The 25,280-nt window shown below is 46.7% G+C and overlaps 1 pseudogene across 1 annotated transcript in view; it reads right to left on the bottom strand.

Moving 5' to 3' along the window:
- Positions 1 to 25,280, bottom strand: part of LOC311132630 (E3 ubiquitin-protein ligase NEURL1-like) — a 122,595-nt pseudogene that overhangs the window by 20,865 nt on the left and 76,450 nt on the right. Inside the window, exon 4 of the transcript in view lies at positions 278 to 982. The product of the transcript in view is annotated as an E3 ubiquitin-protein ligase NEURL1-like (transcript). The remainder of the gene's footprint in view (positions 1 to 277; positions 983 to 25,280) is intronic.

The following is a 25,280-nucleotide window of genomic DNA, read 5'->3' as shown; positions in this document are numbered from 1 at the left end:
TAACAGGGGAAAAAAACCATTGAAAAGTATCCCCTTTTTCAGACAAACTTGAACAAAGATTAATATGATGTATTTGCTAGAGTCGATTGCATGAGATTGACTTTATAGCAACAGATTAGCATTGTATTAACCCATAATGAAGCCTTAGTTAATACTGGAATTTCACTTGAAGCACTTATCATATAACTCTGACATGTGTCCAACAGAATTATGTATTGTATTATCATAACAATTTTACAAAACCGTTCAGTGTCACAAAACTATCCAGTGAACTCACCTAGGATCCTGAGTTGTGTGACGGCTCCATGAAGACCGAAGAACATCCATAGAGGTCTGGAGTTGTCCACACACACCTGCATCCCAGCGTTGATCCCATTGAGGCTCAGAAACACTTCCCCCTCTATGTTCACCACGAAACCCAAGATGTCACTGTTCTGCAGGGGTGCCCCCACCCGACACACCGCCCAGAATTCCTTGCGGTCAACCAGGGACTCCGGGCTGTATGGCAGGTCACTGGGCCGAAGCCCGGCCGGGTCACATGACGTCACGCCGTAGGAGAGCGACCCGAGATGCGTGGCACCCACCTTGGTCACTTTCACAAACACACTCTCTCCACAACGCAGTGGCCGGCTGGTGAAAACCAAGGTCCTTTCGTCACCGCTGCGGTGCTCCACGCCCCGGGAAACCGTGTTCTCATCGAGGGCCTTGACGTGGGCACCTCGGAGTGGGTGGAAGTGGAGGTCGCTGTCAAGGAGCGAGGGGAGCAGGGAGCACTGCTGGGAGTTGAGGGAGTTCTGGGGGATGGAACAGGAGTTGGAGCCAAAGGGGTGCAGGCGCTCCTCTTCCTCCTGCTCCTGCTGGTGGCTGAGGTCACACAGACTGATAGAAAGGCGAGGGTCGTCTTGGTCCCGCCATAGGGACGTATGGTGGGCCGCGGTGAAGGAGCGAGGACGCAGGCAGTCGAGAGGCACCATCTCACTGTCTGTAGGGACATAGAGAAACACAAACTCAGAGTGGTTAATCATCTGATTAACACTTTTCTTATAATATAAAGTCCATGAATGAAATGGTCAAAGCTTTGTAAAAAACTTACTATGTTAGTACAATGCTCAAATTTGTACACTGAAAAATGTATTTTTTTACAATGGGATGTAAGTATTATGAGCTGTTTGCCTAAAGCTTTTCAGTTATCTTTCTTTTGCATTCAAGATCCACTTTACTCACTGTTATGAAACATACATAAATGCACAAATACCTAAATGTGCATGTTTCTGTGTTTAGAAATAGAAGCGTTTAAAGTGGGAAGGGACATTGGTGGGTGGTAATGTCCATATCAGAATTAAAGAGACATAATAGCGTTACATAACATTGACTGAATGAGCTTGTCCCCACTATAAAGACCATAAAGCTCAGCTGAGCCCTGGACAGTACTGTTCTACACAATACCAGACACCAAACATTACAGCTGTTCCACACACTACACAGATAACGACTTTAACTAGGCTTTCAGTCTCTATATAGCTCACCCCCCTTTGCCTCCAGAACAGCCTGAATTCTTTAGGGCATGGAAACGTTGCACAATTGGTATCAAGGGACCTAACGTGTGCCAGGAAAACATTCCCCACACCATTACACCACCACCAGCAGCCTGTACCCTTGCCACCAGGCAGGATGGGGTCATGGACTCATGCTGTTTACGCCAAATCCTGACTCTGCCATCAGCATGACGCAACAGGAACCGGGATTAGTCAAATTAGGCAATGTTTTTCCACACCTCAATTGTCCAGTGTTGGTGATCACCTGTCCACTTGAGCCATTTCTTGTTTTTAGCTGATATAAGTGGAACCCGGTGTGGTCGTCTGCTGCCATAGTGTCACGATCGTTGACGAACGAGAAGGACCAAGGCGCAGCGTGATATGCGTTCATGTTTATTTATATATTGAATAAACACCACAACAAAATAACAAATTAACGATACGTGACGTCCTACGGTACACACAACAAACCTCACACGGAACAAGATCCCACAACCCACTAGTGCCAATAGGCTGCCTAAGTATGGTCCCCAATCAGGGCTAACGAGCGACAGCTGCCTCTGATTGAGAACCACACCGGCCAACATAGATCTAGACATACTAGATTCTACAACAATGAACAAACACAACAAGGAAAATCACACCCTGACTCAACAAATAAGAGTCCTCAGAGTCAGGGCGTGACACATAGTCCATCCGTGAGAAGGACCGTTGAGTTGTGCGTTCCAAGATGCCGTTCTGCACACCACTGTTGTACTGCGCCGTTATTTGCCTGTTTGTAGCTTGCCTGTTAGCTTGCACAATTCTTGCCATTCTCCTTCGACCTCATCAACGAGCTGTTTTTCACCCACTGGATGTTTTTTGTTAGTCGCACCATTCTCGGTAAACCATAGACACTGTTGTGCGTTTATATCCCAGGAGACCGGGCGTTTCTGAGATACAGGAACCGGCACCCTTGGACTGACGATCATACCACGCTCAAAGTCGATTAGGTCACTCACTTTGCCCATTCTAACGTTCATTCGAACAGTAATGGAATGCCTCGATGCCTGCTTTATATAGCAAGCCACGGCCACGTGACTCACTGTCTGTAGGAGCGAACCATTTTCATGAACGGGCTGGTGTACCTAATAAACTGCACATGCTGTGACGTGTATACACATGACCCTACTTTACATAAGTCACATTAACAGTGACTTTATGTACAGTATGTCCTCTGTAGCCAATTGTACTATACCATATAAACATACTCTATTATACTGTTGTCTAAATACTGCAGACTTTACTGTAGTGTTTTTAAGGGATGAAGTCTGCAAAAACACTAGTGAATATTGTAGTATTTACTGTAGTGTTTTTGCAAACATGACTATAGTATACTGCAGTATTGACTGTAGTGTTTTTGCGGACATGACCATAGTATATTGTAGTAACACCTGCCGACTAGGGTTAGTCAAAATGGCACAACTACCAGACTACGCCTACTATTTAATGAGGGGAATACCTCAACCAGAACCAAGACAGGTTCATGACAGGCCGCCGATTGAGTTGGGTCAACAGTTCTGAGCAATGCAACGGATCAGACAACACCTTAGGATTTTTTTATATTTTTACAATTGTAACATTAAACGTTATACACAGGTTCTAGGCCCAAAGGGAAACAATACGGAAGCAGATGTAAAGAACAAGCAAAGTTAATTAAAGCTTAGAGGATTAGGTTTGCTTGTTTGATACAGATAACACATTAAGAGAACACCAAAATGACTCCTTAGATCTGTTACTTCCATTAGATAGCTTTCTGAATAGTTTTTTTGTTCACAAGTTCACAAGATGCCCAAAAACTGTGACAAATACTGTACTTCTGATGGTATTCAAGATCAACTTTACTCACTGTTATGAAACATACTGTCACATAAATGCACAAATGCCTAAATGTGCATGTTTCTGTGTTTAGAAATAGAAGCGTTAAAGTGGGAAGGGACATTGCTGGGGGGTAATGTCCATATCAGACAATCAGAAATATAGTATTTAAAATTATCCTCTTTGATGATATGATACGTGACTTGAAGTCCTAAGTATTTATGATTGTCTAAGTAGCCCAAGCCACTATCTAGGTATGAATTATTGGTTGTCTGATGATTGTTGATGATTTATACTGGTAAAGCCAAAAGGAACTGCCAGTTGGTTTTTAATCTTTTTACAGAACTCCCTGCTAGGTGACTTGGATGCGGGGGAGGGCAATTGTGGCAGGTATGCCCTATATATAACTCTATGGCAAGGTATTTATACGGGAAGGTTTGAGGGTGCCTCCTTTCAATGCGGGTCCTTCACCCAGACAGAGTTGAGTAGTTGAGCACGACAAACAACTATCACAAACAACAACAATAATGTGTCATTGAAATGTGAGTACAAGCCTTTTAGCTTATAAAAGAGGATAAGAAGAGCATTCTCTCACCATTGTTTGTTTTGTATAGTTGATATCGGCCGCAAAATTCTAACGGCTCAGTCAAACAGCCATTGAGTCTACTGAGCTGTTCTCTTTGGTTCGTGTTGTGTTAATGGGACATGTTAATAAGTGTTGCACTTTTTGTGATTTGCCTTTGCTATGCTAACTCGACCTGCTTTATGGCTATGTTTGTTACTTTTGTTAGCTTTATATTGTTTGTTTGCTTGCCATACTATGCTATGTAGCCATTGATAAATTAGCCTGCTATAGCTTAGGCCTACCATGCCGTATGCTATTGCACCCCCTTCTGGCCATTCATTAACTGCTGCTATATTTATGCATAGCTTTGCCAGTTATATGCTTATTGCATATTGTCACTGATGGCCTTTAACAGTCGATTAATTATGTATGTTCATTGCTGTTATTGCCTGTTATTATTTGCACCTTTCTGTCCTTTTAGATCAACCATACTCCATACAAAGCCAACGAAGTCTCAATTCAAGACGAGTCTCATTTCAACAACTGTCAATCATTCCCTACCATGTATCATCTCCATTACCTGAATATATAAAGACTATTAAACTGAACTGCATCTCTGCCTCCGCCTGCTCTTTAACTGGAGTTCCACAGTAGATGGGCATCACCATAACCCTCACCTAAATCTCAATCATTTACAATCTTGTAACTGAAGAATATTGTGACAGGCTAGGAACCAAAGTTTTGGTCAGTGTTTCTCTGGACACCCTTATTTGGGGGAGGACATGCATGAACTGTATAAAAGCACCCAATCAATCAATCAATCAATTTTATTTTATATAGCCCTTCTTACATCAGCTAGTATCTCGAAGTGCTGTACAGAAACCCAGCCTAAAACCCCAAACAGCTAGTAATGCAGGTGTAGAAGCACGGTGGCTAGGAAAAACTCCCTAGAAAGGCGAAAACCTAGGAAGAAACCTAGAGAGGAACCAGGCTATGAGGGGTGGCCAGTCCTCTTCTGGCTGTGCCGGGTGGAGATTATAACAGAACCATGCCAAGATGTTCAAAAATGTTCATAAGTGACAAGCATGGTCAAATAATAATCAGGAATAAATCTCAGTTGGCTTTTCATAGCCGATCATTAAGAGTTGAAAACAGCAGGTCTGGGACAGGTAGGGGTTCCATAACCGCAGGCAGAACAGTTGAAACTGGAATAGCAGCAAGGCCAGGCGGACTGGGGACAGCAAGGAGTCACCACGGCCGGTAGTCCCGACGTATGGTCCTAGGGCTCAGGTCTCTCAGTTGGCTTTTCATAGCCGATCATTAAGAGTTGAAAACAGCAGGTCTGGGACAGGTAGGGGTTTCGTAGCCGCAGGCAGAACAGTTGAAACTGGAATAGCAGCAAGGCCAGGCGGACTGGGGACAGCAAGGTGTCATCATGCCCGGTAGTCCTGACGTATGGTCCTAGGGCTCAGGTTCTCAGAGAGAAAGAGAGAACGAGAGAATTAGAGAGAGCATACTTAAATTCACACAGGACACTGGATAAGACAGGAGAAGTACTCCAGGTATAACCAACTAACCCCAGCCCCCCGACACATAAACTACTGCAGCATAAATACTGGAGGCTGAGACAGGAGCGGTCCGGAGACACTGTGGCCCCATCCGAAGAAACCCCCGGACAGGGCCAAACAGGAAGGATATAACCCCACCCACTCCGCCAAAGCACAGCCCCCGCACCACTAGAGGGATATCCCCAACCACCAACTTACAATCCTGAGACAAGGCCGAGTATAGCCCACAGAGGTCTCCACCACAGCACAAACCAAGGGGGGGGCGCCAACCCAGACAGGAAGATCACGTCAGTAACTCAACCCACTCAAGTGACGCACCCCTCCCAGGGACGGCATGAAAGAGCACCAGCAAGCCAGTGACTCAGCCCCTGCACCCGTTGGTCATGTTCAGGTGAGAGCTTTGTACCTGGTAGGTCATGTGTTTGTATAGGCTGTACGGTGCCGTTGCTGTTGGCTTATTTCTGTGAGTAACCATTTTGTGACAGTGCCGTCTTGAAATAATGTTCGGGGTGTGGTCAATTGTTCTGAATGGTATGTGTTGTTCGACCATCAGTAGGCAGGTTTCCATTTACCCAGGGTTATTCGACAAAAGCAATGTTGCAACAACAAAAAAATTATTGCGACATGTGTAATGGAAATGTAAAAAATCGACAACATTTTTATCCATTCGAAGGGGGTTGATTATTATTTTGTCAAACTTTATTGTGACAAATCATGGTGGAAACTCTTTTTCGAAAAAATTATTGCCAAATACTTTTGAAAGTATGCGGAGCATGTGATGTAGGCTAATCATATACAGTGAGGGAAAAAAGTATTTGATCCCCTGCTGATTTTGTAAGTTTGCCCACTGACAAAGACATGATCAGTCTATAATTTTAATGGTAGGTCTATTTGAACAGTGAGAGACAGAATAACAACAACAAAAATCCAGAAAAACGTGTCAATGTCAAAAATGTTATAAATTGATTTGCATTTTAATGAGGGAAATAAGTATTTGACCCCCTCTCAATCAGAAAGATTTCTGGCTCCCAGGTGTCTTTTATACAGGTAACGTGCTGAGATTAGGAGCACACTCTTAAAGGGAGTGCTCCTAATCTCAGATTGTTACCTGTATAAAATACACCTGTCCATAAAAGCATTCAATCAGTCAGATTCCAAACTCTCCACCATGGCCAAGACCAAAGAGCTCTCCAATGATGTCAGGGACAAGATTGTAGACCTACACAAGGCTGGAATGGGCTGAAGCTCTTTGAAAGCACTGTTGTATTTCAGAAAGCCATCTAGTGGAAGTAACAGATCTAAGTCATTTTGGTGTACTTTTGTTAATGTGTTATTTATCTGTGTCAATCAAGCCAACCTAATCCTCTAAGATTTACTAAACTTTGCTTGTTCTTTATATCTGACTCTGTACTCTTTCCCTTTAATGAGCCTAGCTAGAATGTGTCTAACTTTAAGATATTACAATTGTAATAAACATTTAATATTTTTTTGAAGGTGTTGTCTGGTCCGTTGCATTGCTCAGAACTGTTGACCCAACTCAATAGGTGGCCTGTCATGAACCTGTGTCTTATGTTCTGGTTGAGGTGTTCCCCTCATTAAACAGTAACTGGGGTAGTCTGGTAGTTGTGACATTTTAGCTAACCCTATTCGGCAGGTGTTACTACAATATACTACAGTATACTAGTCATGTCCACAAAACACTACAGTGGATACTAAAGTAGACTACAGTCCTTTCTGCAAAAAACGAGTGAATGTTATAGTATACTAGTAATTTATGTAAAAACACTAGTATACTACAATAAAGTCTGCAAAAAACACTAGTGAATACTATAGTATACTTCATACATGTCTACAAAAACACTACATTATACTTCTGTCATGTCCGCAAAAACACTACAATGAATACTATGGTATTTAGAACATAGTATACCTTAGTACTGTTTCATGTGGGTTAGTTGTAAAATTCTAAAGTAAGCACCATGTGATCGAGGAATACTACAGTGTGTAGTATAGTATTCTACACAGTGTACTACAAAAGTCTATAGTAAGCACTACACATTTGAGGGATACTACATACTGTATAGTATAGTATTCTCCAGTATACTACAACATTCTAAAGTAAGAATTACATGACTAGTGTGTAGTATAGTATTTTACAGTATACTACACGTTTGAGGGATACTACACTGTGGAGTATATGATTTTGCATTATAAACTGGGTGGTTCGAGACCTGAATGCTGACTGGCTGAAAGCCGTGGTATATCAAACAGTATACCATGTGTAACAAAACATTTATTTGTACTGCTCTAATTACGTTGGTAACCAGTTTATAATAACAATAAAGCACCTCTGGGTTTTGTGGTTTATGGCCAATATACCATGGCTAAGGGCTGTATCCAGGCACTCCGCGTTGCATTTACATTACATTTACATTTACATTTAAGTCATTTAGCAGACACTCTTATTCAGAGCGACTTACAAATTACAAGTTGCATTGTGCATAAGAACAGCCCTTAGCCGTGGTATATTGGCCATATACCACACCCCCTCATGCCTTATTGCATAAGTACTATAGTAAACAAAAAATGTTTTATGTGGGATGTGTTTGGGTGGTAAAGAGATGGCCAATGCTGCAACTGAAGGGACAGACATTCTGAAGCACCAACAACATCACCTTTCCTTTGGCTGTGCGCAACACTAATAAATAGCCTCCCTTGAGCTAAATTTGCAAACTGTTGAGTGAGAGCCACATGGCTGTTCATAGACAGCCTTAGCAGCGAAAACAAACCTTGAGTTGGTACAAACGTATCTGCATCATAGCATGCTTAGGGACAGGGGACAGGCAGCAGAACAAAATTAACCTGCCCCTCTAAACCTGGGCTAAAATTAGCCAGATTGGACATGTGAGAAGAGTGGAAAGGGGCACTGGCCAGGGGTTGACTGACAGAAGAGGCAGGGGCATTCATTGTACAAAAGAGAGAGTGCAAAGGAGAGCGTACGAAGGAAACACTGTATGTGCTTGTGGACTGCAAGTATATACACTGCTCAAAAAAATAAAGGGAACACTTAAACAACACAATGTAACTCCAAGTCAATCACACTTCTGTGAAATCAAACTGTCCACTTAGGAAGCAACACTGATTGACAATAAATGTCACATGCTGTTGTGCAAATTAAATAGACAACAGGTGGAAATTATAGGCAATTAGCAAGACACCCCCAATAAAGGACTGGTTTTGCAGGTGGTGACCACAGACCACTTCTGTCACGCCCTGGCTCTGGGGACTCTTGTATGTTGAGCCAGGGTGTGAGTTTTCATTGTTTTGTGTTCTAGTTTGGTATTTCTATGTTGGCCAGGGTGGTTCCCGATCAGAGACGGCTGTAGCTCGTTGTCTCTGATTGGGAGCCATACTTAGGTAGCCGTTTGGCATTGTTTTGGTGTGGTATCTTGTTCCGTTTGGTTTGTGTAACCGTAGGACTTCACGTTTCGTATCGTTTGTTGTTTTGTTCGTTGTGTTGTACATTCAATAAATATTATGTATGCATATCACGCTGCGCCTTGGCCCGCTTCTTCTCAGGACGATCGTGACAACTTCTCAGTTCCTATGCTTCCTGGCTGATATTTTGGTCACTTTTGAATGCTGGCGGTGCTTTCACTCTAGTGGTAGCATGAGACGGAGTCTACAACCCACACAAGTGGCTCAGGTAGTGCAGCTCATCCAGGATGGCACATCAATGCGAGCTGTGGCAAGAAGGTTTGCTGTGTCTGTCAGCGTAGTGTCCAGAGCATGGAGGCGCTACCAGGAGACAGGCCAGTACATCAGGAGACGTGGAGGAGGCCGTAGGAGGGCAACAACCTAGCAGCAGGACTGCTACCTCCGCCTTTGTGCAAGGAGGAGCAGGAGGAGCACTGCCAGAGCCCTGCAAAATGACCTCCAGCAGGCCACAAATGTGCATGTGTCTGCTCAAACGGTCAGAAACAGACTCCATGAGGGTGGTATGAGGGCCCGACGTCCACAGGTGGGGGTTGTGCTTAGAGCCCAACACTGTGCAGGACGTTTGGCATTTGCCAGAGAACACCAAGATTGGCAAATTCGCCACTGACGCCCTGTGCTCTTCACAGATGAAAGCAGGTTCACACTGAGCACATGTGACAGACGTGACAGAGTCTGGAGACGCCGTGGAGAACGTTCTGCTGCCTGCAACATCCTCCAGCATGACCGGTTTGGCAGTGGGTCAGTCATGGTGTGGGGTGGCATTTCTTTGGGGGGCCGCACAACCCTCCATGTGCTCGCCAGAGGTAGCCTGATTGCCATTAGGTACCGAGATGAGATCCTCAGACCCCTTGTGAGACCATATGCTGGTGCAGTTGGCCCTGGGTTCCTCCTAATGCAAGACAATGCTAGACCTCATGTGGCTGGAGTATGTCAGCAGTTCCTGCAAGAGGAAGGCATTGATGCTATGGACTGGCCCGCCCGTTCCCCAGACCTGAATCCAATTGAGCACATCTGGGACATCATGTCTCGCTCCATCCACCAATGCCACGTTGCACCACAGACTGTCCAGGAGTTGGCGGATGCTTTAGTCCAGGTCTGGGAGGAGATCCCTCAGGAGACCATCTGCCACCTCATCAGGAGCATGCCCAGGCGTTGTAGGGAGGTCATACAGGCACGTGGAGGCCACACACACTACTGAGCCTCATTTTGACTTGTTTTAAGGACATTACATCAAAGTTGGATTAGCCTGTAGTGTGGTTTTCCACTTTAATTTTGAGGGTGACTCCAAATCCAGACCTCCATGGGTTGATACATTTGATTTCCATTGATAATTTTTGTGTGATTTTGTTGTCAGCATATTCAACTATGTAAAGAAAAAAGTATTTAATAAGATTATTTCATTCATTCAGATCTAGGATGTGTTATTTTAGTGTTCCCTTTATTTTTTTGAGCAGTGTATGACTCGAGGGCCTAGGCTACGTCCAGAGTGAGTGAGGTTATTTATTTATTTTACCCTTATTTTACCAGGTAAATTGACTGAGAACACATTCTCATTTACAGCATCAACCTGGGGAATAGTTACAGGGTAGAGGAGGGGGGATGAATGAGCCAATTGGAAGCTGGAGATTATTAGGTGGCCATGATTGTTTGAGGGCCAGATTGGGAATTTAGCCAGGACACCAGGGTTAACACCCCTACTCTTACGATAAGTGCCACGGGATCTTTTAGTGACCACAGAGAGTTAGTTTAACGTCCCAATCCGAAAGACAGCACCCTAATTGGAATTGAACCGACAACCCTGGCATTGCAAGCACCATGCTCTAACATCTGAAAATGTAGCAAGACTCTTACCGGTATACATGGATGAATGCTTCTCCCTCTCTGTCATGGATGCCATTGTTACCATTAGTTTGAAGATGTAATCCGGAGACAGATGTTCTATACAACAGCTTCTGTGTTCTCTTTTGGACTCTCTCCACATTTGGAGATCATCATCTCTCTGCATTCCACTGATTTCAAAACTCTGTCAACTTCTTCCGTGACAACGACACTGTTGATCGCCATTTCTTCCCCACCACTGTCATCAGAAGACTCTACAATGTCTGGTTCAATTAAAATGTTTTTACCTAAATCAGGGATTTCCTCACTGTCTGATTCATTTTCAGAGTCAGAGAGAGTTATCATGGCACTATCGTCTTACAGAAAGTAGTCCATCACAACTTTATCCCACTGATCTTTGTCGATAGCGCTAATAACTTCAGGGCAGCAATGTTGAGAGCAGTAGCAAAACTTTTTCAGCTCTTCATGATATCTTTCAAAAAAGTCGCGGTAGAAAGGATTATCTACACATACTGAGCAGCTGATGTTATAGACAGAAGCAAGCTACATGGCTGACCAATCCAAACTCATCTCTCGGCATGTCCAGCCCATCAATTATCTTAGCCAATCATGGCTAGTAGGAAGGTTCCTGTATTTTTCCGTGGCTAAACCAACTAGGCTCGTAATTTAACAATTTTATTCGTATTTACAGATGTCATACCAGTTTGTTATTAAGGCGCATGAAAGTCACATGTTACAGAAAACATTTCTGCCAAAAACTGCATTTTGATTAAAATAAATTTAAAAAACATTCAAATGCCTATCCTGTGAAGTAGTGACATGCAACATACGCCTAAGCTTCTTGAAACGGGTCATATATAAACATCATATCCTGTTTACAATAACCTGAAAAAGCTTGTATCCCGGTTATGAGAAACCCGGATAAGATGCCTTGGATATGCTGATCTTAGACGGGATACTGTGGCATGTAAACATCTTATCCCGTTTACTGTCGTTTTTCGCTGTCTGCGCAGGCTCAGTTTCATATATCATGGGTGTTGTGTGATGTTTTCATCTGATTGTCAAATCACTTCAAAAAGTAGGCTACCTGCGCAGTTCGATCCACCTTAATTCCATAATTTATTTGCTGATACGCCGTACTGGACCATATAGCCTACTGGCTACTTTCACCCCTAATATAGACACGTTTCTGCTTATAACCTTCGACATTTAGTAGGCCATTTGTTTGTCAACTATAGTTAGATACAAGCAGCTTCTCTTCGGTCATAACTTGTTGCCACAGAAGACTAAATAAAGTAGTGCTCACCAGAATAATGTCTTACATTGATAGAATGAATGCATTAGTAATCTAGTTAACACCGGTAAAGTTGTCTGTTTCATTTAGGGACCGGGGAGAAAACGTAATAACTCCAAAACAGTGGAAAGATGGGTCCTGTGGAAAATGTCCAAATGTCAATAGTTTGACCAGTTTTAAGGAAATTAAAAGCTGAGAAAACGATGAAACACGTTTCAGTTCGTCTTGGGTGTATATTTTATGTGGTTGAAATAATGTCTGCTTGCATAAGTGTCAAAGATAACATTACATGCGCAGTCACATTTTCTCAAGAGATACTAAATAAATAAATAATATTTATCCTCTGCTGTTACTGAGGCAAAATTAACATTTGTTGTATCATTTTACTGCAAGAAATGCATAATTCTGCAGGAGTTAATATTACGCTACATGTGAGAGGTTATAGGCCTACAGTCAGTGTCCATAGTTCAGTTACTATTCCTTTTAACCCATATGAACTTAAATTAGGAAAATTATGTTTATTCATGGAAACAGGGATACTCCTGAGTGGGAAATCAAATGTGCATGTAAACAGCTTAAGACATTAAGCGGGATATGAGCTACTATCCGGAATACTGTGTGCATGTTAACGTGGTCACTGTCTCTCGTGAAAAGCCCAGGAGGGCGGCCGTTTCTGAGATACTGTTTCCGGCGCGCCTGGCACCGACAATAATACCATACTCAGTACCTTAAGTTACTTGTTTGGCCCATTCTAACGTTCAATCAAACAGTAACTGAATGCCTCGATGCCCATCTGCCTGCCGGTGAATGTATGTTTCAATGAACTCTGACTTGGAGATGCCAAATGTAAGAGGAGCTGCGTACATATCATTTTTGGGGCACCAAGTTGGATTCTCTGGCCCAAAGCCAGATGTTTCAGATTCTTGGACCTCCTTCCATATTGGAAAGAAGATGTAACTCACTGAGGTGTCAAATACCCGCAAAGGCAGGCAGGGTTGGTATTTTGGGCTGCTAAGGGCACAATGTCCCCTATGTAAGAGAACCACTTCTGTAGACATTATCAAATCAAATCAAATTGTATTGGCCACATGCGCCGAATACAACAGGTGTAGACATTACAGTGAAATGCTTACTTACAGCCCTTAACCAACAATGTATTAAAACAACAACAAAAAAGTGTTGAGAAAAAAAGAGCAGAAGTAAAATAAAATAACAGTAGGGAGGCTATATATACAGGGGGATACCGGTGCAGAGTCAATGTGCCGGGGCACCGGCTAGTGGAGGTAGTTGAGGTAATATGTACATGTGGGTAGAGTTAAAGTGACTATGCATAAATAATTAACAGAGTAGCAGCAGCGTAAAAAGATGGGGTGGGGGGGGGCAGTGCAAATAGTTCGGGTAGCCATGATTAGCTGTTCAGGAGTCTTATGGCTTGGGGGTAGAAGCTGTTGAGAAGTCTTTTGGACCTAGACTTGGCACTCCGGTACTGCTTGCCGTGCGGTAGCAGAGAGAACAGTCCATGACTAGGGTGGCTGGAGTCTTTGACAATTTTGAGGGCCTTCTTCTGACACCGCCTAGTATAGAGGTCCTGGATGGCAGGAAGCTTGGCCCCAGTGATATACTGGACCGTACGCACTACCCTCTGTAGTGCCTTGCGGTCGGAGGCCGAGCAGTTGCCATACCAGGCAGTGATGCAACCTGTCAGGATGCTCTCGATGGTGCAGCTGTAGAATTTTTTGAGGATCTGAGGACCCATGCCAAATCTTTTCAGTCTCCTGAGGGACTGCCCTCACCATGACTGTCTTGGTGTGTTTGGACCATGATAGTTCGTTGGTGATGTGGACACCAAGGAACTTGAAGCTCTCAACCTGTTCCACTACAGCCCCATCGATGAGAATGGGGGTGTGCTCAGTCCTCTTTTTTTTCCTGTAGTCCACAATCATCTCCTTTGTCTTGGTCACGTTGAGTGAGAGGTTGTTCTCCTGGCACCACACGGCCAGGTCTCTGACCTCCTCCCTATAGGCTGTCTCATCGTTGTCGGTGATCAGGCCTACCACTGTTGTGTCGTCGGCAAACTTAATGATGGTGTTGGAATCGTGCCTGGCCATGCAGTCATGGGTGAACAGGGAGTACAGGAGGGGACTGAGCACACACCCCTGAGGGGCCCCCGTGTTGAGGATCAGCGTGGCAGATGTGTTGTTACCTACCCTTACCACCTGGGGGCGGCCCGTCAGGAAGTCCAGGATCCAGTTGCAGAGGGAGGTGTTTAGTCCCAGGATCCTTAGCTTAGTGATGAGCTTTGAGGGCACTATGGTGTTGAATGCTGAGCTGTAGTCAATTAATAGCATTCTCACGTAGGTGTTCCTCTTGTCCAGGTGGGAAAGGGCAGTGTGGAGTGCAATAGAGATTGCATCATCTGTGGATCTGTTGGGGCGGTATGCAAATTGGAGTGGTTCTAGGGTTTCTGGGATAATGGTGTTGATGTGAGCCATGACCAGCCTTTCAAAGCACTTCATGGCTACAGACGTCAGTGCTACGGGTCGGTACTCATTTAGGCAGATTATCTTAGTGTCCTTGTGCACAGGGACTATGCTGGTCTGCTTGAAACATGTTGGTATTACAGACTCAGTCAGGGACATGTTGAAAATGTCAGTGAAGACACTTGCCAGTTGGTCAGCACATGCTCGGAGTACGCGTCCTGGTAATCCGTCTGGCCCTGCGGCCTTGTGAATGTTGACCTGCTTAAAAGTCTTACTCACATTGGCTAAGGAGAGCGTGATCACATAGTCATCCGGAACAGCTGGTGCTCTCATGCATACTTCAGTGTTGCCTGCCTCGAAGCGAGCATAGAAGTGGTTTAGCTCGTCTGGAAGTCTTGTGTCACTGGGCAGCTCGCGGCTGTGCTTCCCTTTGTAGTCTGTAATAGTTTTCAAGCCCTGCCACATCCAACGAGCATCACAGCCGGTGTAGTACGATTCAATCTTAGTCCTGTACTGACTCTTTGCCTGTTTGATGGTTCTTCAGAGGGCATAGCGGGATTTCTTATAAGCGTCCATGTTAGAGTCCCGTTCCTTGAAAGCGGCAGCTCTACCCTTTAGCTCAGTGCGGATGTTTCCTGTAATCCATGGCTTCTGGTTGGGGTATGTACGTACGGTCACTGTGGGGACGACGTCATCGATGCACTTATTGATGAAGCCAGTGACTGATGTGGTGTACTCCTCAATGCTATCTGAAGAATCCCGGAACATGTTCCAGTCTGTGCTAGCAAAACAGCCCTGTAACTTAGCATCTGCGTCATCTGACCACTTTTTTATTAACCGAGTCACTGGTGCTTCCTGCTTTTGCTTATAAGCAGGAATCAGGAGGATAGAGTTATGGTCAGATTTGCCAAATGGAGGGCGAGGGAGAGCTTTTTATGCGTCTCTGTGTGTGGAGTAAAGGTGGTCTAGAGTTTTTTTTTTCCTCTGGTTGCACATTTAACATGCTGGTAGAAATTAGGTAGAACTGATTTAAGTTTCCCTGCTTTAAAGTCCCCCGGCCACTAGGAGCGCTGCCTCTGGATGTGCGTTTTCCTGTTCACTTATGGCCTTATACAGCTCATTCAGTGCAATCTTAATACCAGCATTGGTTTGTGGTGGTAAATAGACAGATATGAAAAATATAGATGAAAACTCTCTTGGTAAATAGTGTGGTTTACAGCTTATCATAAGATACTCTACCTCAGGCGAGCAAAACCTAGAGACTTCCTTAGTATTTGATTTAGTTTTTGTTTACAAATATACACAGACCGCCACCCCTTGTCTTACCGGAGTCAGCCGTTCTATCCTGCCGATGTAGTGTATAGCCCGCTAGCTGTATGTTGTCCATGTCGTCGTTCAGCCACGACTCGGTGAAACACAACACAATGACATAACAATAACGAGGCTATATACAAGGGGTACCGGTACCGAGTCAATGTGCGGGGGTACAGGTTAGTCGAGGTAATTTGTAAAGTGACTATGCATAGATAATAAAGAGTGAGTAGCAGCAGTGTAAAAACAAAGGGGGGGGGGGAACTTCCTCTGACACCGCCTAGTATATAGGTCCTGGATGTCAGGAAGCTTGGCCCCAGTGATGTACTGGGCCGTAAGCACTACTCTCTGTAGCGCCTTACGGTCAGATGCAGAGCAGTTGCCATACCAGGCGGTGATGCAACCGGTCAGGACGCTCTCGATGGTACAACAAGAAATCTCTCGCTCGCTCTCCATTTTTAAAGAAATGAATTTGTTCAAAACTGTTCAACTATTGTCTTTCTCACTCTTTGAGTCAACTACTCACCACATTTTATGCACTGCAGTGCTAGCTAGCTGTAGCTTATACTTTCAATACTAGATTAATTCTATGATCCTTTGATTGGGGGGACAACATGTCAGTTCTTGCTGCAAGAGCTCTGATAGGTTGGAGGACATCCTCCGAAAGTTGTCATAATTACTGTGTAAGTCTATGGAAGGGGGGGGGGGGGGTGGGGGGGGGGACGTGAATATATTTAGTATAGTTTTATCTAAAAAGGATAACTTTAATGTTTCACTACTTTTATGAAATTCATTGAGGAGGATGGTCCTCCCCTTCCTCCTCTGAGGAGCCTCCACTGGTTGCTGGGGATCAGAAGTGCATGGTGCGAGAGAGACAGGTTGAGGTTGCCAGGGTCAGAGTAGAACAGAACATGTCGTATGCTGAGGCAGTGAAGAGAGTAGAGGATGATGGGTCAAGGGTGAGTAGTAGGCCTAAGCCAATAGAGTGATACGAATTTGTGCTTCAGTACTTTCACGTTTCAATGTCGCATGCACAAGTACAGTGAAATGCCTTTCTTGCAAACTCAAAAACCAACAATGCAATAATTAATAACGTATTACTAGAAAACAAAAAACTAAACAAAAACACAAGAAATAAGAATAAGAAATAGGAAATACACAATAATGTAAGTAAGTAAGCATACTATATACAGGAAATATTAAGAAAAAGTCTGTTTCAATACCATATTTACATGTGCAGGGATACTGGAGTGATGGAGGTAGATATGTATATAGGTAATATGACTAGGCAACAGGATATAAGATAAACAGAGTAGCAGCAGCTTGCATGTGAGTGGGTGTGCAGGTGTGTAGAGTTAGTATAAATGTATGTGCATATGATGTATGAGTGAGAAAACTATGGAGTGAGTGTTTGTGTTGGTGACAGTATGTGTGAGTGTGTAAGGCCCTGTGAGTTTGCATAGAGATAATACTGAAATAAAAGGCCAACAAAGATACAAGGTAAACTCGGTCCATGTAGCTATTTTGTTAGCTATTTATCAGTCATATTGCTTGGGAATAGAAGCTGTTCAAGAGCCTGTTGGTGTCAGACTTGATGCACCGGTACCTCTTGGCGTGCGGCAGCAGAGAAAATAGCCTATGGCTTGGGTGGTTGGGGTCTTTGACGATTTTCCGGGCCTTCTTTTCGCACCATCTGATATAGAGGTCCTGGATTTCAGGGAGCTTGGCCCCAGTAATGTACTGGGCTGTCCCCACAACCCTCTGTAGCGCCATGTGATCGAGGGTGGTGCAATTGCAATACCAAGCAGTGATGCAGCCAGTCAATATGCTCTCAATGGTACAGCTGTAGAACCTTTTCAGGATTTGAGGGCCCATGCCAACCTTTTTCAACCTCCCGCGGGGGAAGAGGCACTGTTGAGCCTTCTTCACAACTGTGCATGTGTGTTTGGACTGTAGTATCTGAACATTCCACAACTTGGCTCTGCTTGCGGAAACATCTGGAAAGCATTCATATAGGGGCCCCCTAAAACAGAGGAGAGTCTGCTATGTGAAGGTCAGGGATTGGTCTATTCAAATCACGCCATTTTATGTTACATAGGATATATACCAGGTTTTGAACAAAGGACGGGGAGAATAATCATTTTTAGATTGGGTTAGTTGTTCTCCGGATTTCTGCAGAAATCTGTAAATTGACGCTGGAACCTTTGATATAATAAACCTTTATAATCAAGTACATTGTCAAGCAGATTTCTTGTCTACACAGCATATCAGCATCGTTGTCCTGACACCACATTAACATTTACATTTTAGTCATTTAGCAGACGCTCTTATCCAGAGCGACTTACAGTTAGTGAATACATTTATTTTATGTTTTTTTTAATTTATTTTTTATTTTTTTAATACCGGCCCCCCATGGGAATCGAACCCACAACCCTGGCGTTGCAAACGCCATGCTCTATCAACTGAGCTACATCCCTGCCGGCCATTCCCTCCCCTACCATGGACGACGCTGGGCCAATTGTGCGCCGCCCATGAGTCTCCCGGTCACGGCCGGCTGCGACAGAGCCTGGATTCGAACCAGGATCTCTAGTGGCACAGTTAGCACTGCGATGCGGCGCCTTAGACCACTGCGCCACTCAGGAGACATTAAATGGCGACGAGGATTTGGGACGTGTTGCGTCTTTTCTCGGCATTTCATCATGGGCCGCGAGCTGACTCCCGCTCAAGAGGCCGGCAGATAAGGTGAGCTTTCTCACAACTTTGGGCGCTGGTCGGTTCGTGTGCTGTGTGTGTGCGTTGAGGAGATGTACCGTCAAAGAACTTGTGTGTGCGCGCTTTGCTGTTATTTGCTGTGGGATGACAATCTGTTCTAAATTTCTAAATTTGTTTGCGTTGAAAACAACGCAAACAGGGGGGAGTGTCTATAGGAATTGATAACACTGGGCACAGGTATATTTGGCTTGAATAACTTTAAAGGAGTGTCCAGGAATAGAATGAAGGAATAAGACAAGGAAATAAGGAAAAAGTATACTGTTAGGACGTCTCTGATCTACGGAAGCCCTCAAAGGAGGCGATCATTAAGAAGGGCCGTAAATCCTAGGAAAGTCACTAGGTTTCGGGTCAGTTCTGGGAACTGGAGATTGTGGAATATACATTCAATTGTATGTTACCTCTCGGCATATAGTTGACGAGGTATATGTTCGAAGTAACCTCTCATTGAATATCTGCAACTCAAGGTAGCAGAAATTTAGGAAGGAATATAAAGGAAAAAAGGAGCGACGTAAGCATGCTTTAGAGTATTGTATGAACGGATGCATTCTTGTTTGAATATGTGTGTGTGTGTGAAAGAGAGCCTATGCATGTGTGTACATGGGGAGGTCTCTGCTGTGTTCCAGCTGTGTCGACTCATGCTATGATAACATTTATGTTAGAGATATATACATACAGTGGGGAAAAAAAGTATTTAGTCAGCCACCAATTGTGCATGTTCTCCCACTTCAAAAGATGAGAGAGGCCTGTAATTTTCAGCATAGGTACACGTCAACTATGACAGACAAAATGAGAAAAAAAAAACCAGAAAATCACATTGTAGGATTTTTTATGAATTTATTTGCAAATTATGGTGGAAAATAAGTATTTGGTCACCTACAAACAAGCAAGATTTCTGGCTCTCATAGACCTGTAACTTCTTCTTTAAGAGGCTCCTCTGTCCTCCACTTGTTACCTGTATTAATGGCACCTGTTTGAACTTGTTATCAGTATAAAAGACACCTGTCCACAACCTCAAACAGTCACACTCCAAACTCCACTATGGCCAAGACCAAAGAGCTGTCAAAGGACACCAGAAACAAAATTGTAGACCTGCACCAGGCTGGGAAGTGTCACGGTTTCGGCCGAGACTGCTCCTCCTCCTGGTTCGGGCAGGCTTCGGCGTTCGCCGTCCCCGGAGTACTAGCTGCCACCGTTGAATGTTTCGTGGTGTGATTGCTTTGGTCTGTCTTGTACACCTGTGTCTGTTTGTGTTCTGATTACGTGTCCTATAAGTTCCCTGTTTGGTATTGGTTAGATTGTGTGTTGTTGTCTGCCTGTATTTCGGAGCTGCGTGTTGACGCTCTGTTTGTTTGTTTAGTGTTTACGCATTGTTTACGTATTCACTCGCCTCTGTTTGTTTCGAGGCCGTGTATTGTATTTTTGCACTTTTGACTAGTAAAGTCTGTTGGACGAAGCCTCTGTGTCCTGCGCCTGACTCCTCCACCACATCCACATCGGTTCATCTGACAGAACAACACACCAAACATGGAGTCAGCAGGAGCAGCTGCGACACCCAAGTCGCTGGAGGAACGGATCAGCTATCAGGACACCATGATCCGGCAACTTGGGTCCGCCATGGACGAGGTGTCCAACACTCTGCGCCGGTTGGTTACTGGGGAGGTGCCCACGTCTTCTTACACCATCCCATCACCAACGGCCAGTCCTCCTCTCTCAGCACCGGAACCCAGGGGCATTCGGCTCTCGCTCCCGAGGGCATATGACGGTTCTGCAGCCGGGTGTCAGGGGTTCCTCCTGCAGGTGGAACTTTACCTCGCTACCCTACACCCAGCGCCCTCGGGATACGAGAGCGTCTCCGCCCTCATCTCCTGTCTATCCGGCAAGGCGTTGGAGTGGGCCAACGCCGAATGGAGGGGAATAGACGCCGCTACCATCACCTACGCGGAGTTCTCCCGCCGCTTCAGGCCTGTCTTCGATCACCCACCTGAGGGAAAGGCGGCGGGGGAGCGTCTGTTCCACCTCCGACAGGGGAAGAGGAGCGCACAGGAGTTCGCCCTGGAGTTCCGGACTCTAGCGGCGGATGCGGGGTGGAATGAGAGGGCCCTCATCGACCATTACCGGTGTAGCCTACGAGAGGACGTTCGTCATGAGCTGGCCTGCAGGGACACTAACCTATCCTTCGACCAGTTGGTGGACATCTCCATCCGTCTCGACACCCTGCTGGCTACCCGCGGACGTCCCGAGTGGGGGTCGTCCATTCCACCCTCCAGCACCTCCGAGCCGATTCCCATGGAGCTCGGGGGTGCTGGCGCTAGAGAGAGGAGGAGAGAGAACCCGAGGGGGGCCATCCCCTGCACCAACTGTGGCCGTGGAGGACACACCGCGGCCAGGTGCTGGGGAGGGTCTCCTGGGAGAGGGGACAACAGGTCACGCACTGGGGAGTCATTTCAGGTGAGTAGGCGCCCCACTTACCCAGAGCTCTCTGTTGGTCACATGAGTATTCCTGTGAGATTTCCACAGGTGGCACCTCATTCCCAGCATAAGGCGCTAGTAGATTCAGGCGAAGCTGGGAATTTTATTGATCGTGCATTTTGTTATAGGTTAGGAATTCCCCTTCGGCCGGTAGAAGCCCCCTTTCCTGTCCACGCCCTAGACAGCCGGCCGTTGGGGTCGGGGCTGATCAGAGAAGTCACAGCACCACTTAAGATGACGACGCAGGGGGGTCATGAGGAGATCATTCAGTTTTATCTGATTGACTCTCCTGCGTACCCCGTGGTGCTGGGGCTTCCCTGGTTAAGCGCCCATGATCCTACCATTGCGTGGCAACAGAGGGCTCTTATGGAGTGGTCTGCCCAGTGTGTCGGGGAAATGTCTAGGTGTTTCCTTAGGGGCGACCTCGGTAGAGAGTCCGAACCAAGTGCCCGCAATGCGCATTCCCCCTGAGTATGAGGACTTAGCACTTGTGTTCAGCAAAACGAGGGCAACACGGCTACCACCTCATAGACAGGGGGACTGTGCAATAAATCTCCAAACAGGAGCGGCACTTCCGCGGAGCCGTGTGTATCCCCTGTCTCAAGAGGAGACTGCGGCTATGGAGACTTACATAGCCGAGTCCTTGGCACAGGGTTACATACGGTCCTCCACTTCCCCGGTTTCCTCGAGTTTCTTCTTTGTGAAGAAGAAGGACGGGGGTTTGCACCCGTGTATTGATTACCGTAGTCTCAATCAGATCACGGTTAAGTACATGTCACGCCCTGGCTCTGGGGACTCTAATATGTTGAGCCAGGGTGTGTAAAGTATATGTGTTTTGTTCTAGGTTTCACATTCTAGTATTGTTTGTCTATGTTGGCCAGTGTGGTTCTCAATCAGAGGCAACGTGATTCAGCTGTTGCTTGTTGTCTCTGATTGAGAACCATACTTTAGCAGCCTGTTTCCCCACAGAGTTTGTGGGATCTTGTTTCTAGTCTGTTGTGTTAGACCGTGAACTGTCACGTTATCGTTTTGTTGTTTTTTGATCGTGTCTCTAATAAAGAGTATGTTTGCCTGCAACGCTGCGCCTTGGTCCTCATCTCTGTTAGACGATCGTGACAGAAGATCCCACCAGAACTGGACCAAGCAGCCTAGTGAGGAGCAGAGAGGGTGGACTTGGGAACAGTGGAGGAAGAGGTTCGACTGGGTCAAGCCGAATGAGGAGCTGAATGGCGGGAATTGGAAGCAGAAGAGCGAGAGTTGGGCGAGAACCATAGAGGCCTGGCCCACGGGGAAAAGAGACTCCCAGAAATTTTTTAGGGGGGGGGCTCACGACGTCGGGGCAGCAGGAGGCCGCGATAGAGCGGCCCAGCGGGTTGGCAGAGGAGGCCGCCAGGTTACGGGGGCCACTGGTCGAAGAGGGGATGGAAGGTGTAGAGGCACGGCGAGAGGTACTGGGGTGTGTTGCCAGTCCGGTCCGGCCTGTTCCTGATCCCCACGTAGGGCCAGTGGTGTGTGTTCCCAGTACGGTCCGGCCTGTTCCTGCCACTCGCACCAAGTCTACGGTGCGCGTCGCCAGCTCGGCCCGGCCTGTTCCTGCTCCCCGCACCAAGCCTGTGGTGCGCTTCGTCAGCCCGGTCCGGCCCGCTCCTGCTCCCCGCACCAAGTCAGTGGTGCGCTTCGTCAGCCCGGTCCGGCCCGCTCCTGCTCCCCGCACCAAGTCAGTGGTGCGTTTCGTCAGCCCGGCTCGGCCCGTTCCTGCTCCCCGCACCAAGTCAGTGGTGCGTTTCGTCAGCCCGGTCCGGCCCGCTCCTGCTCCCCGCACCAAGTCAGTGGTGCGTTTCGTCAGCCCGGCTCGGCCCGTTCCTGCTCCCCGCACCAAGTCAGTGGTGCGCTTCGTCAGCCCGGTCCGGCCCGCTCCTGCTCCCCGCACCAAGTCAGTGGTGCGTTTCGTCAGGCCGGCTCGGCCCGCTCCTGCTCCCCACACCAAGCCAGTGGTGTGCGTCGTCAGTCCAGCACGGCCCGTGCCTGTTCCACTGGTGGCTGGTCCGGCACCGGTCAGATGCTTCACGCCGGAGCTAGAGCAATCCGCTCCACCAGTGTGCAGTCCAGCTCCGGCCAGCGGGGCCAGACCGGACCAGGGGTACTTTGGGGGGTTGGAGAGGGAGCGGGGATCAGGCCCGGAGCCGGATCCGCCGCCTAAGCGGAGTGCCCACCCGGTCCCTCCCCTGTGGTATTTGGTGGGCGCGGTCGGAGTCCGCGCCTTTAGGGGGGGGTACTGTCACGCCCTGGCTCTGGGGACTCTAATATGTTGAGCCAGGGTGTGTAAAGTATATGTGTTTTGTTCTAGGTTTCACATTCTAGTATTGTTTGTCTATGTTGGCCAGTGTGGTTCTCAATCAGAGGCAACGTGATTCAGCTGTTGCTTGTTGTCTCTGATTGAGAACCATACTTTAGCAGCCTGTTTCCCCACAGAGTTTGTGGGATCTTGTTTCTAGTCTGTTGTGTTAGACCGTGAACTGTCACGTTATCGTTTTGTTGTTTTTTGATCGTGTCTCTAATAAAGAGTATGTTTGCCTGCAACGCTGCGCCTTGGTCCTCATCTCTGTTAGACGATCGTGACAGTACAGTTACCCTCTTCCACTGATTGCGACTATGACAGAATCATTACGCGGAGCGCAGTTCTTCACAAAGTTGGATCTCAGGAGCGCGTACAATCTGGTGCGCATTAGGGAGGGGGATGAATGGAAAACGGCTTTTAGCACCACCTCGGGTCATTACGAGTATCTCGTCATGCCATACGGGTTAATGAATGCTCCTTCAGTCTTCCAATCCTTTGTTGACGAGATTTTCCGGGACATGCATGGGCAGGGTGTGGTAGTGTACATCGACGACATCCTAGTGTACTCTTCTACACGAGCCGAGCATGTAGCCCTGGTGCGCCGAGTGTTGAGAAGACTGTTGGAGCATGACTTGTATGTCAAGGCAGAGAAATGCCTGTTCTTCCAGGAGTCCGTCTCCTTTTTGGGTTATCGGTTGTCCGCGTCTGGTGTGGAGATAGAGGTAGACCGTGTGTCGGCCGTGCGTAATTGGCAAACTCCAACCACTGTAAAAGAGGTGCAGCAGTTCTTGGGTTTTGCTAATTACTACCAGAGGTTTATCCGGGGCTTTGGACAGGTTGCAGCTCCCATTACGTCCCTGCTAAAGGGGGGTCCGGTTCGTTTGCAGTGGTCAGCTGAGGCGGACAGGGCATTTGTCAAACTGAAGAACCTGTTCACCTCGGCCCCGGTGCTGGCGCATCCGGATCCCTCTTTACCATTCCAGGTAGAGGTAGACGCGTCCGAGACCGGTATTGGGGCAGTCCTGTCACAACGGTCCGGCACGCCACCTAAGCTCCGCCCCTGTGCGTTCTACTCCAAGAAGCTCAGCTCGGCGGAGCGCAATTATGACGTTGGAGACAGGGAGCTGTTAGCTGTAGTCCAGGCCCTAAAGGTGTGGAGGCATTGGCTTGAGGGGGCTCAACACCCTTTCCTCATTCTGACTGATCACCGTAACCTGGAGTACATCCGGGCAGCTAGGAGATTGAACCCTCGTCAGGCTAGGTGGAACATGTTCCTGACCCGGTTTGTTTTTAAGATCACATACATCCCAGGGTCCCAGAACGGTAAGGCAGACGCCCTGTCCCGGCGGTATGACACAGAGGAGAGGACCATTGAGCCTACTTCCATACTGCCGGAGTCTTGTCTGGTGGCTCCGGTGGTATGGGAGGTCGATGCGGAAATCGAGCGGGCACTGCGTACCGACCCTACTCCCCCCGAGTGTCCTGTGGGGCGGACGTACGTTCCGCTCGAGGTTCGTGATCGTCTTATTTATTGGGCTCATACATCACCCTCCTCTGGACATCCAGGTATTGGCCGGACAGTGCACTGCCTTAGCTTGTACTGGTGGCCAACGTTAGCTTGGTCTAGGTATATCCCCTGGGCAGAGATGGCCCAGAACTCTCTCCGCCACTCCTCCACCAATTTAACACCTTTCCAGTGTGTTTTAGGGTATCAGCCGGTCCTGGCACCGTGGCACGAGAGCCAGATCGAGGCC

The sequence above is a fragment of the Coregonus lavaretus genome (genome assembly GCF_964263955.1).
Source record: "Coregonus lavaretus genome assembly, chromosome: 1".
Lineage (NCBI taxonomy): Eukaryota > Metazoa > Chordata > Actinopteri > Salmoniformes > Salmonidae > Coregonus > Coregonus lavaretus.
This window is presented reverse-complemented; position numbering and strand designations above follow the sequence as displayed.